The following is a 14,765-nucleotide window of genomic DNA, read 5'->3' on the forward strand; positions in this document are numbered from 1 at the left end:
CTTGAGTTAACAGTCTAAGGTTAGGATCCACAGCCTTCAGTGCTACACAGCTCTTGACAATACTGCCCAGTCACCCCAGTGCATCTCAGCTTCTGCTTGTGCCTTCCCATCATCTTCATTCTTAGGAACAGTGCAAGCAGGGGAGGACTTGCTAGTTTCTTAAGGCAACTAGTCTCTATTGAGGTTCTAGGTAACTTATTTAGGGTAAAGGATGATCCTTCCACTCCATTGGGCCATTGAGGGTGATAAAAACCCACTGACAGGATGGAGGACAGCATCAGCTCCTCGTGTGACTGGCTTTGACCAATTGACAGAAAAGGTATGTGTTAGATCTCAGCACCTCCCACTCTGCCTGCTATGCTAAACTTCTCCTCCAGGGGCTGGGCTCGCCTCTCTTTCCCTAGTCTCATGCTCTATAACTCAGCCATTTTGGCTATGCTGGTCTACTGTCCTGGGTTGCCTCATTTACTGGGTGGCTCCTCTCTTGCTTTCTCTTCCCCTCTCTCTTCTCCCGGTCTGGTTTACTCTGCCTGCCACGTTCATCCTGGCCTCTTCCCTCTGCCTGCTTTCTCCCTTATATCTACAATAAGAAAAATCATCTCCATACTTTAGGAGTGGTCATGTCTTCCTCCTTTTATTCCATTTTTTTCATGTATCTGGAAAGTGTGGTACCCTCAAGTCTTTCTCTATCTAAGGTAGAGAAAAGCATCTCCTATAAGATGTAGGTACACAGTGATTTCAGAATTATCATAGGGAAATAGTAGTCTTGACCTGTTCAGAGTGAGAATTCTTCTGGGTAAATGATTCTAAGAGCTAGAACTGCGCCCATTCCTGACAAAAACCAAGAGAGTTGTCCTCTCATAGATGGGCTTTTAAGACAATCATCTAAGATATAACGGTAATAAAATATACACACTCTCTCTCCAGAACTTTTATGGGTCCATGAGAAACAAATGTATGGCCGAGAATCACGGGCGTGTAACTAATAGTTGGGCTTGAGATAGACACAGGAGAAAGGAGGCACAGTCCAGACTTGTCAGAACGCTTATGAGCAAACCCTGGCCTTAGTGCACAACAGCTAAGAAAACCAGCATTAAATCATTTCCCTTTCCTACTCAGTTTTCCCCACCCTCCAAGCAGGAATACTGCTTGGTTCCAACCCACAGTTTGTTTGCCTCAAAGGCTATAGTAACTTAGGTGATGTTCTGAGTTTTCTCAAGGGTACATTAATAGAAGTTATTTCTTGACATCATCAATATCATCAGCAGTCTGGATTCTTAGTCCTGGCTGTGTCTTCCAGGTAATTCTTATGACCTGGCTTTCTTATCTGTTAATTGTCAAAGGCATTTCCCTTTACTGAGGGCTTAAGGGGCATTTTTGTCAGACAGGGTGAGTGTGGGGAAGACAGGAGATAAAAAGAAGAGTTCCCGAGTTGTTTGGGGCTCACATTCTTCTTGTTTCACTCCAATTGTAAAACATGAGACAACTGGATTTATAAGCTGGGTCTTAGTCTTGGCTATGCTGTTAACTGTGGCCTTCAATCGGTGGCATTTTCCTTAAGAAGAGGCTCTGATATTTGGGAAATGGCTGTGAAGGCAGTAATCCAAGGGGCGTGTCTCTCATGTTCTGACAAGTGCAGTAATTAAAAGGAGCATGCACGTTTTCAAAATTATTTCTTCTGCAGCCCACATGTTAGCTTTGTTCTCATTCTTCCCAAAAAATGTCCACTCATGGACAGTCATTACTGAATAAGGGAACAGACTGGAGTTATTTTTAGACACAATAGAATGGAGCCACACAACACAATTCACTGCCCCCTTCCCAAATCCTTCGAATATCCCTGTGCTGTTTTCTTTCTTCTCTCACATTCTTCTCTTTCTTTTACGCTTGCTTAGGAGTCTTATCAGCTATTAGAATATTTCTCCTCCCTTGTTCTTTGTGGTTGAGATAGCCATGAATATCCCCACCTCCTTCTTTTTAATTTTATTTATTTATTTTTTTTGTTTGTTTGTTTTTTGAGACAGAGTTTCTCTGTGCTATCTTGGCAGTACTAGACTTGCTTTATAGACCAGATGGCCTAGAACTCACCTGCCTCTGCCTCCCAAGTGCTTAGATCAAAGGCATGAGCCACCATATCTGGCGTAGTTATGTGTCCTTTAGAGGTGTTTTCCCTAGTTCCTGGACACAAAGCTAGACAGCATTTCCCAGATCCCTTCGCAGTTAGGAGCAGCTAGAAGAGTAATCTAAAAGTGGAATGTGGGGAAAGGAAGTGTACTCTGATAACCATTGGCGTTCTGGGTCAAGTCCTCTCTTTTGCACCCTCTGGTGGCTGGATGTCAAAGTCCAGGGACTGTTGATAGTGTTCCTCTCTCCCAGAAGCTTTGAACATAAAAACTAATCACAATTCTAATGGACAATGCCACCTTTTGTCACTTGAAACTTGTGTGCAGGATGGGAGGGTATCTTACATGATGAAAAACACATTTTTAGATAGTAAAGAAAACTTCTGGTGGCACTCAGAGGAAGGGTAAGCAGGCTACCAGGATGAGACCTGATAGGTTGGGATCTAGGTGAGGGGAATAGGGTGAAAGAGGGACGGGGAACGGGAAGATACAAGTGAGGGGATAACAATTGAGATGTAATCTGAATAAATTACTTAAATAAAGAAAAAAAGAAACTAACTGTATCTCAGTCTATGCGGTTTCCCTGAGCCTTTCATAAATGAATACAGCCACCCATCTCTACCCTCCCTCGAGAATTTCTCCATGCCTGATCTTGTGTTCCTTTCATTCTTTATCTTCCTGAAAACAATGAACACCACAGACTTCAGTGTGCTGTTTCATACCTTCAGGTTCAAAACCCATGCAACCCTTAGCAAAGAATCATTCAATGACAACAAACAAACAAACAAACAAGTAAACAAACAAATAAAATCTAGCAACAACAAAGCCAAAAGTGACCCCTTTAAAAAAAAAAAAGAGGAGTAGGGTATACAATTTACTTTCTGTGACATACATACATTTTTCATTTGACAATTAGTCATAAACCACTGACCACCTGCTCTGCTTTTCTGTAAAGACTAGTAATAGATCACTGAGTGTCAGGTATGCCCTCAACAGCTCTTAATGCATCATGACACAGACAATGAAAGTAAAGCCTGAAGTTATAGAACTTAGTAGATGCCAAAGGGGGCAGTGAGCTTCCATCTAAAGGCACTTGTGTATTGCCCCCCATGTTTCTAATGGAAACTAAGGATAGCTAATTTAACTAGGAAATGAAGGGAGTCTTGAATTTTACAGATCAAGAGGAACCAGACAAGAGGCAGAGGAAGGATATTTGTACATGAGCACGTGGTGACTAAGAAGACCCGGAAATGCCTTGTCTTTCCCACAGATGTTATTTGGGATTAGATCTGAGTGGAGATCAGATGCCTGTAGAATTCATGGGTAAGTGGCAGGAACTGGACCAGATTCTAAAGATCACAGGTTAAAGGTTGAGAGGCATCTGACACCATCAGTTCTCATCTGCTTAATAACACACTGCATCACAACTTACAAGGCCTCATATTAACAGGAATTTCTGTACAAAAAGCTCAGTACCCGAGGTGAGGAGGCATCAGCGTCATCTTAATCAATGCCATCTCAGGCTCAGCTTTTCTATACATGAGTGGTCATGAAGAAAAACCGGAGGGCTCAGAAGAATAGAGTAGGGATACTAAAATGATGTTCTTCTATACAAGGGAGAAGTTATCAATACTTTAAATTCTTTTGTAGCATAGGGATGTGATGATGTTTTCATAGCTATTCATATAAATCAATGTACTTTGCTGTGTTCACTCCTCAAAGCATTTTTGTCTTCACACTGTCATGATAGGAGCTGCTGTTTTCTTCTTTTCACTGACACCCCCTCCCACCACACCTTCAAATCATAATGGCTTTGGTTTACTTGACTTCATCTGATCTTTCTGCCTTCTGTGATTATCCTAAGACACTTCATGATCTTCTCACATAGATGAAGAGTCTGGTGTCTAGAGATTCAGACAATCTACCTTCCCTCTTTAATATGTGGCTAAGCTAAGGCCAGAACTGCCATCTTCCAAATATTTTGTAGGACTTTGATCTGCTCTTCTTAAGATCAAGCTTTCTATTGTCTTAACAGGCACCCTTTATCTGAGCTTTAGTCAGCTCTTCAGCCATATTTGCTGGTTTAAATGAAAATAGTCACTGAGATAATGGGTATTTGTGTCACGGGGACTCTTGCTTCTTAGTGTAGCTAAGCTCCTGTGCAGGTCTTACACAGGCATCCACAACTACTGTGGGTTTCTGAATGCAGTGGTCCTGCCATGCCCAGAAGACATACGCAGAACACACTGTTTTGCACTGCACTTTCTTACTCCTGGCTCTTAGGTCTTTTTGCTCCCTCTTTCTTTATGGTACCTGAGCTTTAGGAAAGGGGAAAGCAAGTGTTTTTATTGTTTATCTCGTTGCTCACTTAAGAAGCTCCTGGTTGAGACTGAAACCAGGTGTTGCTCATACATTATCTCTTCTCCTTTGATGGAGTGCCCAACTGCTTGAACTCCTAGGCTAGGAAGAGGTAACTAACCATCTTGAAAAGGAGTCAGGTCATTCCAAGACAGAGAGCTCTATACCAAAAGTCTCCTGCAGAAGTATGGTGTGGTAGCTTTGCTGAAGAATAACCTCCCTAATAGGTGGTTCTCTTTCTCTTCAATCTGGGCAGAATTGCCATGCTTTCAGCCTTGAAGTTTTTTAAAGACTATGGTATGTCATTTCCTTCATTAGGCTACACTTTATGGGCAACTGGCCATTCCACTAAAGGTTTAAGAAGAAAATTGTTTTTTAACAAAATGTTGGGACAGCTCAAAGGTCTCTTTGCTGTTGTCAGGCTTCAGCACCTTTCTGGTGATTCTGCAGTAAAGCACTGGCATTGGGAACTACATTAGCCACACTTCTTAGTGCTCAACCAAACATCTAGTGAGAAGCAACTTAAACCTTAGGCGTGGTGCATGGGTTAGCCTATCAAGGAGAAGAAATAAAATGGTGGGAGTGCTTTCCATCTGTGACTGCAAAGAGTGAGGATGCTTACTCACATATGGACAGAACAGGAAGCAGAAAGCAGGTAGGAAGTAGCTATAAGCTATAAACCTCAGTGCCTGTCTCCCATAGACTCAGTTCCTCTAGCTTAGGTCCACTACTAAAGTCTTCCAGAAGCTTCTAAGACAGCACACTCTGGGTACTGGACTTTTAAGTGTATGAGCCAGTAGAGGGCATTTTATACCTAACACGGAAGAGTAACTTTGTACTCTGCTCGATTTGATTGGAACTGATCAAGAAGGGAGCCAGGAAAAAAATAAGTCAACTTTGGACTCAATTTATTTCCAAGTTCTGGCAAAGGACTCTTTGGTAGATGTCAGAGGAAGACATAGCAAGGAAATTGTCACTTTGAAGACTGAATGGAAGAAGCAAGGATTATAAAATGGCATCAGTGTGTGCTCTTGCCAGCAGTGGCAATCCAGAGGTAGCCTTTAGAGCAGAAAAGAGATCAGCCCCTAGGAAGCGCACTTTCCAAGGCACCATTATCTCAAAGAAAGACTTGGAACCTGCTTGGGAAGCCTTGGGATCCAAGGCACATATGCGCATGTCCACACAACCACTCATGAGCAGCCAAAGAAATAAAGAATCGAAGTTTTGTGGTTGTGAAATCTTCAGTTTTAACATGAATGCTTTAAATGTTCTCATTTACAGAGGAGGCTAGAGAGCAGCTACTATGAAACTTTCTTTTTCTTTTTCCTCTTTTCCGATTGAATTTTCCTTTATTTCTTTAAGATATTAATTCATATCTTCTTTTTAAAAAATATATTTTATTAATTTATTCATATTACATCTCAATTGTTATCCCATCTCTTGTATCCTCCCTCCCTCACATTTTCCCCTTACTCCCCTCTCCTATGACTGTGACTGAGGGGGACCTCCTCTCCCTCTACAGGCTTTCTGAGACATCTAAGAATCTTAAGCAAGAAAGTTTCATAGTGCCGAGACCCTGGTTGGACTCGGCACTATGAAACTTTCTTGCTTAGGATTCTTAGATGTCTCAGAAAGCCTGTCCAGGCCACATGCGTACGAATGCTGAGCAATGTTCACTTTCCTGGTGCTCCAAGACCATCCCAGCTATGACAATGGCAATGGTACAAAGGTAACAACTCCTGCTCTGCTGACTGTTGTTCTTCATCCGTCTTCCTCCTCTTTGTGTGACACACAGGCTTGGCATTACAGTCAGATGAGGGAGACTTAGAATGCAGGCCATCCCCACTACTCCACACAGGGGGCAACCATACTCCCCAGCAAGGAAGTGACTGGTTCAAGATCACATGGCCACATAGATGCAGAGATTGGGACATGAGTCACAGCTTACTCCTCTTTGATCCCTTTCTTCTTGCCTCCCTGCCTATTCAAGAAATGGAAACCCATGTGCATGTTTGAATATTAGAATTTAATATTGTAATTTTGGCTTTAACCCAAATTAATTTAAAAGGTGCATCTGTTGCAGAAAAATTAAACAATGCATTTCTGGCTTCAAGGAGCATGCTTCTGAATAATTTGTACCCACAGATCTATTTGTGGAAGCAGGGCTGGTACAGGCAGAAACAAGCCAGCTTCATAGAACCCACATCCTAAACCTGTCCTCTTCCATCTGCCTTTGAGCAACATGCTTCTACATTGACTACCTCAAATACCCTGTGGTCCTAATGGTATCTTTCTACAACCAAAATTGACATTTATGTGTCCTATTGGGTTGATATGATTCCCCTAGCAAAATACCACCAAATGAATGGCCTCAAACAATACTTGTTCTTGTTTTTTTTCTCTCCGAATCCTGGGTGCCAGAAATTGAAGATGAATGATTGGTTTCACTGGAGAGCTCTGGAGGAAATATATGTGCAGAACCCCCTCTTTTCCTTGCAATGACCATGTCCTCTCTGTGTCTCACATTCACTGTCTTACCATAGTCTATGTCTACATCCAAGTTTCCTATTCTAAAAGAAACAATGATTTTATGGGATTAGAATTCACTCATTCACTTCATTTTCACTTGTCCAGTTTTGTACTGACTTTGTCACTAATGGAGCTCTTGTGGTGAGAACCTGAGTTCCACCATTGCTGCCTGACCCCTGGGTGTCCAGCAGCATTTTTTCCCCCAGAATAAATGGAGTCTCAGCCAGTTGTGGTGGTGGGGGTGGGGGTGTCAAGCAAGAGAGCAATTCAGCCAGCCAGCCGGCCAGCCAGCCAGCCTTTCTTTATAAACCTTGGGCAGTTGGGAGGGTTTTGAGGATGAATGTGTCTGGTGTGATGGTGATAAGGGTTCCAGGATACTTAATTTACATACAGTGGTACAATGCTTCATTTTTATGCAATAACTTGTAGGCCCTATCACAAGAAAGAGAAAATAGTACTTAATTATCCTATGGGTGAGGGAATAACTTAAGTATGGTTAAAGGTCATTTGCTGGAGGCTGGGATTTGCTCAGCATAGGGTGGGGTACTTCCAGGAATTCCCTGTGCTTGTTGAACAAGTTGCTTATCAGGAAAGAGTTGAGTCTGTAATCTTCTTTAAAAGGCTATGTGATACTCCTTACAAGATCTGGGGTTACCAGATCAGGTGGAGTGGGAACCCCTAAGAAAAAGGAGTCCACTGTCATAGACTGAGACAAAATGGCTTTCTGGAGACATGAGACTTCAACTCTCCAGCAGAGTCCCACACAGGGACATGTCTGAGTGAGCTTCTGAAATAGCAGCAATCACGCATGTGTTTTAGAGCTGGGATGAGAAACAAACAGTATTGCTCACCACTCCCAGGTTGTGAGATCTGGGAGAACAGAGTTAATTAAGATGGCCGGATGTCTCATGTAATGGCCAACTTTAGCCAGCACATCAAACAATCTATCCTCTGAGGATTTGGAGGCTCATGTGTATAAAGTATACAGTTACAGGGACAAGCTTCACAGAAAGCTGCACATGGAAAAAGCATGTTTCTCCATAGTGGCATGTAAACAAGTAACAGTAGCCAGTTGTAATGAAGAATCTAAAGTAAACTCACTCTTATATGCTACACCTGGGAGGGACATGAAAACACAATCTAAGAACAATATTCAATTTTGAAGAAATTGAGTCACAAGACTCTTGTCTTGATTTCTCATGAGCATTTGGAATTTTCCTCACACAACTCCATTCTTGGATCATGTTCCAGCAAAGGATAACATATATGATTCAACAAACTGCAGAGACATTGGAGAGTCTCAATCCTTGCTCTTTTCCTTACCTATAAAGAATATTTCAGAGACATAAACCTATGAAAACTTCCCAAAGTCCAGCCCCTTACATCTATCTTTGAAAACTTCTAGATACAAGAAAAGAAGAAAAATGTCTACAAAAATTTGGGGCCAAGGGCCCCTCTAGACAGTCCAGTACTGACCCCTCTAGACAGTCCAGTCCAGGACAGACACTTGGGCATGATTTCTTAAACTGTTTCTCAAGAAGGCAGGGAGATGCTTTGTGTGTATTAGTTCCTATTAAAAACAGTACGTATAAATATGTGTTGGTTTTCTTAGGAGCATAATACATGTCTCCTATGACAAAAGGTAATAGAAAAGTCTTGTATAGAGTGCACAGAGACCTTTGGTTAAATCATCAACATTATCAAAACATTCAAATTCCCACACTAGAACATATAACAGTATAGACTATTTGGTAATGCCATCCATTACTTTATTCTATCAAAATCTGTCATTGGGATTTTGTTTGTCTGGTTGCTTTTTCTCTTTATAGAGTAGAAGAACCTATTTCTCTTTGTTTTCTGCAGCCTGCTCAAAAGAGCTCTGTTCATACTAGGAAAGGGAGCCATGTATAATCACAAGTATCAACACAACTGGAGGCTTCTTACTCTACCTCTGCTGCCACTGAATCAGCCATTTAACTATTCTAGAAAAAGCCTCTGTTGTCAGGGTGTGCCAAAGTAAGCAGAAGAGAAAATAGCAGCCCTAGAAAGCAGAAGAATGCCTGAACAGGAGTCTAAGGCAGACATATGATTGGAGAAGGAATGTGTGAACAGTGTGATGAATATGGAGCCTCAGAAAGCAAGGCCCAGCCCTCCACATCATGAATATACAGAAGACCCCCACCCCGAAAGGGCTCTGAAGAGCAAAACTGTCTTCAGCAAGAATTGCTTTGCTGTTCTCTGCCTGTACTTCTGTCACTTTTAAGCTGTGTGACACAGGACTGGGGACTCGTGCCCAGGAATTTGGTCCTGGAGAGTCAGTTGATTTTATTGTACCAACATAAGTAAATTAGTCGCTGTCTCAAGCTGAGCCTTTGAAGTCTGTAAAGATGCATTAGAAAATGTGCCTGATCCTTCTCAGATTCTAGTAAGAGAATTCTGAGCCTCCTAAGATCTCCCAGAGAGAAAAATATCAACAGAATGAATGAAGAGCTACAACCCAGGCTGAGGGGTCATAAGCACAGAGCAGGGACAGAGCCAAACTTTATTAAGCATGTTCTTCCACCTGTTATAATCCCATCACTCATGTTTACTCATCAGAGTCCTGTCAAATCACCATTCAGATCTACTGACTAATTCAGTCTGAAAAGGGAAGAGAAAAATTTACATGTCAAGGATACATTTTACATTGATGAATGAGGCTGGAGTTACAGGGAGAGTTAGGCAGCAAAATCTGGCGCTTTCAAACTAATTACGGCATATCTGATTTATTTCCCACCTTAATGTTGTTTATTTTGTTTTTATTTAAAATATAAATACTCACTGAGTTGGGAGATTAATGGATTTTTTCTCTTTTAGCAACAGATCATTTGTGGGCTCAGGCTATAAATAGGAGGTTAGAATCTGTGACACATTGTTTTTCCTGTTCCTACAGGAGGTCCCCTGAGGTTGACTGAGTTACATTGTTTTCCTGCTAGAGATATTAATGTCTAATTATTTACTGGTAGTTCTGTTAGAGGCCTTTGTTTTTTTGTTTTGTTTTGTCTTAGGAAAATGCAAATGTTGGCTTCTGTACCTCATTCCTGGAAAGCTGTTTATAAATAAACACCTGAATTGTCAACATCGTCACCCAGTTGTGTGATTGTTGGTCCATTTGACTGCTTTTGTGATTTATTTGCTTATGGTCTGTTCATACTATGTAGCAGGTGTGAGCATCAGTTCCTTAGGTGTAGCCAGGCTCTGAGTCTGAAAGGAGGAGGAGTAGAGAGAGGGAGAAACTCACTCCCCGGGGTGGATTTGTTCTGGACTTGGAACATTTCCATCTGCTTATTATTTATTCACTCACTGACCCAACATCCAGTGCAGCTGCAGATCACAGTGGTGTTTTATACGAAGGTTCAGCAAGTGATGTACACTCATCCCCTGTGAGGTGCTACCCTTCCACTCAACTATGGGATGTAGAGTGAGGGAGGCAGATACTAAGTGGGTCTTTCTGCAATGTGCTTATAGAACCTTGGCTTAATTTCGTATCTGGGTTTTGTCAGTTTTAAATGAGGCTTTAGGTTGCCCTAGTCATTTATTTTGGAACATATTACCTAAACTCTTTGTGTATTAAATGAATCATTGGTGCCCAGTGAAGAAAGTAAGAAGTCCTGCATATATTTCCAGCAAAGAGAGATTTAATGCTGATAAGTAGTCAAAAATGCTTGGATAGAGACTGGAAGGGAGAACGGAGCCATTCTCTCTAGGCCAGGGTGCATGGCTAATTAATTAGGAGAGGCATGGGAGGCTTATGATGCCTAACTATTACAGGGGCCAATGCTGCTGCTGCTGCTGCTGCTGCTGCTGCCGCCGCCGCCACTGCTGCCACTGCTGTTGATCCAGCTGCTGCTGCTCTCAGATGGTCCCTGCAGTAGCATACACTAGACAATCTGCTTCAACCCCTACTACTGAAGGAGTCATCAGAAGAAGCTGGAAATGTGCACCAAAAAAGAAACCCACTTCTCCCTTCCTTGGTCTTCTAGTATCTTCCCAATACCCCCCTCCCCCAATAGGCAAAGCTGAGAGAAGGCAGTTGATACAGGATTCTGGGACATGCAGCTCACAGGATTCCATGTAACCATATGGTATAAAGGAGAACATGGATGGGCAGAAGCGAACCTGTCAGTTAGCAGATAATGACAGGCATAAGTGAGGCCAGTTATGAAACTTACCTGATAAGCAAATGAGTCAAGTTAATAGAGGCATTAATCACTGACACAGGCTAAGTAGTTGATGTTAACTATTAGTCAGTGAGGATCAAGAGAGAGAATAAACATGAATGACTATATGAGTGGCAGGTGCTCCTAGGAAGTGAAGAATCTACCTATCCAAAAGCAATAGAGATGACGAAGTTCTTTAGGCAGAATTGTCTCCAGTAACTGATTTATAGAACTGAAGAAAGAAGGAACTTCAGGGATGATTCCAATGTTTGGGCGTGGGTGATTGGATAGGGGCAGTTGTGTTTATAACTACACCACCAGGCAAAGGATGGAGGGTGTCAGGGTATCTATTGACTCCCAACAGGAAGGATATGTTTGCTATACTGTACTTATGCGTGAATAGTACTTACGAATAAATGGTTCAATTCTCTCCCTTCATTAAGAAGACTGGGAAGTAGAGATGACCAGTCACATTCCTGGGAACAGAGACACAGAGTTGAGTTTTCTTCTGTCCTCTGCACTTTACAGGGGCCACATACAGACTTCATATATGCAGCAGCCGTATACACACTTCATAAACACACCAGAGCCGTGCCACCCACAGCTGTGACCCTGTACAAGATGCAGATGAGACACTTATTGTTTAAAAACAGAATGTGGGGCATAGACTGCCTACAAAGATTGTCTCTGTACAATGCTCCCATGGTTGAGGACCTCTGCAGAAGGCATTTTCCATTAAGAAAACAAACCATTTCCATTCTTTAGAGAAATGTGTGTTATGTGACCGGACAATCTCCGTTGGGAGCAATGATGTGCCTTCTCAAAAGATGTACCTCTTCCCTCCAGGGTTTTGTGACATGAAGTTCATATGTCACAATGTTTTCTGTATTTTAGAGAGGAAGATGCATTCCTCACTTTGCAATGTCATATCTGACCTCAGAGCAGGAGTTGGATCTTTTGAGATTATTCACAAATGGAGCATTCTAGAGTCAGGTTGCACTGAGGCTAGCCTAGGTGCCAGATCTTCCTTCCACCCTGCCCAGAAGGAAGCCTGAGAATACCCAACAGCTCTCTGGGATACATGCCAAGGTTTCAGTCTAGAGCAACTGAAATGCCTCCACATGAGAGAAGAGATCCTGGAAGAAGATGTCATGCTTTCACTACCCTGCATGACAAATGTGGCTTTTCACGTCCTTAATCTGTATTCATTTCTGGGATCCTCCCTGCCTACTACATGTATGTCTATGTTTGCGTGTCTTGTCACTAGCCCTTTGTAATGGTATGTGTCACTCTCCACTTGAAGCTCCCAGCTCCTCAGGGAACTATGGTCATGTTCCGCATGTGCCTTACTCATCTCATCTGTAGTGAACAGAGGTTGTATGGGTTTTCCTGGGAGATACTTAGAAATGCCCATGTCCTTGAAGTTGGACCAGCCAAACTCAGACATCTCTCCCTCTGAGTCTAGCTTCTGAACCCAGGAGTGTGTGTGTGTGTGTGTGTGTGCGTGTGTGTGTGTGGGGGGGGGGAGATTATTTGAAGGAGCATGGGAGAGGGGTTCTTCTAGGCACGTGGGTGACTTAATGAGAGCTGTGTCACTGAAAAGCTCCACGTTGGCACTGATGACAGTAGGTGAAAACTGCACTTTCACTTGAGTCCCAGCTTCATCGGCTTCCCATTTTTTTCTAACTCTAGCTCTGCCCAAGCAGTGGGACAGAGTGGGTGGACTTCCAGTGAGAGGCTGATGACATCTGTACTACAACAGAATACTTATAGTCCTCATCATGTGCTTTTTGAGTGTCTTGCTAGTATATTTCCAGCTCTGCTCTGATTTCAGGTAGTAGTGGTCACGTCATGCCTTGCATCTCACCATCTTTCCAAACAGCTCACCATAGTTATTACAGGAACCATGTTGACACATCTGGGTTTTGTTGTTTTGTTTTTTTTTCTCTGAGTATTTGCTTTTATTCTGTGACTTGGTCTGTCTCTTCTAATTGCTCATAGTTGACAATGCCCTGTTAAATAGGTGAAGAAATTGTGTGTTTTATTAGCATTACTAGACGTTACTTGGCAAAACACACTGAGTAGAAGGGCTATGGAGTTGAGCAGCTAACTGCAAGTCATGTCTTCACATAAGGCCTTGATCCTGAGTTCCAGGGAACTGCTGCCAACCATCCTACTAACTTAACAACCAACATGACTTCCTGGTACTGTCTAAGGATGTACATTGTTAGAATGAAATTGGGGAAGTGGGATTCTTTGTGTTGTTATTTCCTTGGGTAACTGTACTTAGTTAAAGACAGGCATGGGAAAGGGTTGATACCCAGCAGAGCTGACTGGCCTCTCCTTGCCCAGGGTAACTTGGCTCTATGCAGCAGCAATGCAGCTTTTCTCTTCTCAAACACTGTGACCAACATGCTTCTCCACATGCTAGTGGGAAACAGAGCTTTGCTCTGCCACACTCAGTTATCTCCTTTCCAGGATCTAGCTTGACCAAGCACTGGGGTTATGCTAAGTATTAATAGTGGAACAATGAACTGTTCTTTCCTACAGGGGATGAGTGGTTCCTTATTCCCCTTGTCTCTCCTAAGGATGGGCCCTAGTCCTCCTCCTATTTTCCATATAACAGGTGCTGCTCAGTGCCCTGGGCATCTGTCTGAAGCCTATCCCCTGCAGGGTTGTTGCCAGGATCCCTCTAGACATAAGGAGAAGGGTCTCAGACTCCTGCTCACTCTGTGGCAGATGAAATGATGAAAAACCTTTGCAAGAGAGAGAAGTTCATGAGAATTCAGCTCAGGCATTGTCCTGGGAAACAGGTTAGGTACTGTCTCACTTGTCGTGTATTACTTAATTTCACCCTCAGCACAGTACCACAAAGTAGATAACACTGTCCTGTCCCCATTGTACAGACAAAAGTGAATACTCACGAATTATGTTGTCAAAGGACACTCCCCTAGTGACCAGAAGACTCACAAATCACCACGTTTGTTCCACATTCAAAGCTTTGATGCTCATCTCACCACACACACATTTTCCATGAACAGCACGGCACAGCTGCTTTAATGTAGTAATGCCTATCCCATCAGAGTCTGCTCCCAGCCTCACTCTAAGCCCTGTGTGTACTGGAAGCCTGTGCTTAGGGTTTGACCCTGTGTAGAAGAGCCTATGTCTGTCCTGCTCTGTCTCTTCTGGTTGTGACATCTTCACAGTAACTCTGGAAACAGTGGTACATGACTAAAATCCCAGTGATTTGCATGCTGAGGCAGGAGCATTAGGAAGTCAGGATTTCAAAGATAACTTGGGACACATAGTGATATCCTATCTTAAGACAAAATGAAACAGAAGCAAAGAGTCATCCCTGGGATCCTTTGTGGCTGGATTCCCAGGGCAAAGTCAAGACCAGTTGATGATGAAGAGACATGCCTTGGCCTGATACACATCATTGGGATGAAAAACAGCTCTGCTGTTTGTTAACTCTGCATTTTGGGACATGTCTTTGGCATTTACTCATCTCTAAATTGGGAATAATGATATTAGGTGAATTGGACGCTTTTATCTA

Source organism: Acomys russatus, chromosome 17 (assembly GCF_903995435.1).
Source record: "Acomys russatus chromosome 17, mAcoRus1.1, whole genome shotgun sequence".
NCBI lineage: Eukaryota > Metazoa > Chordata > Mammalia > Rodentia > Muridae > Acomys > Acomys russatus.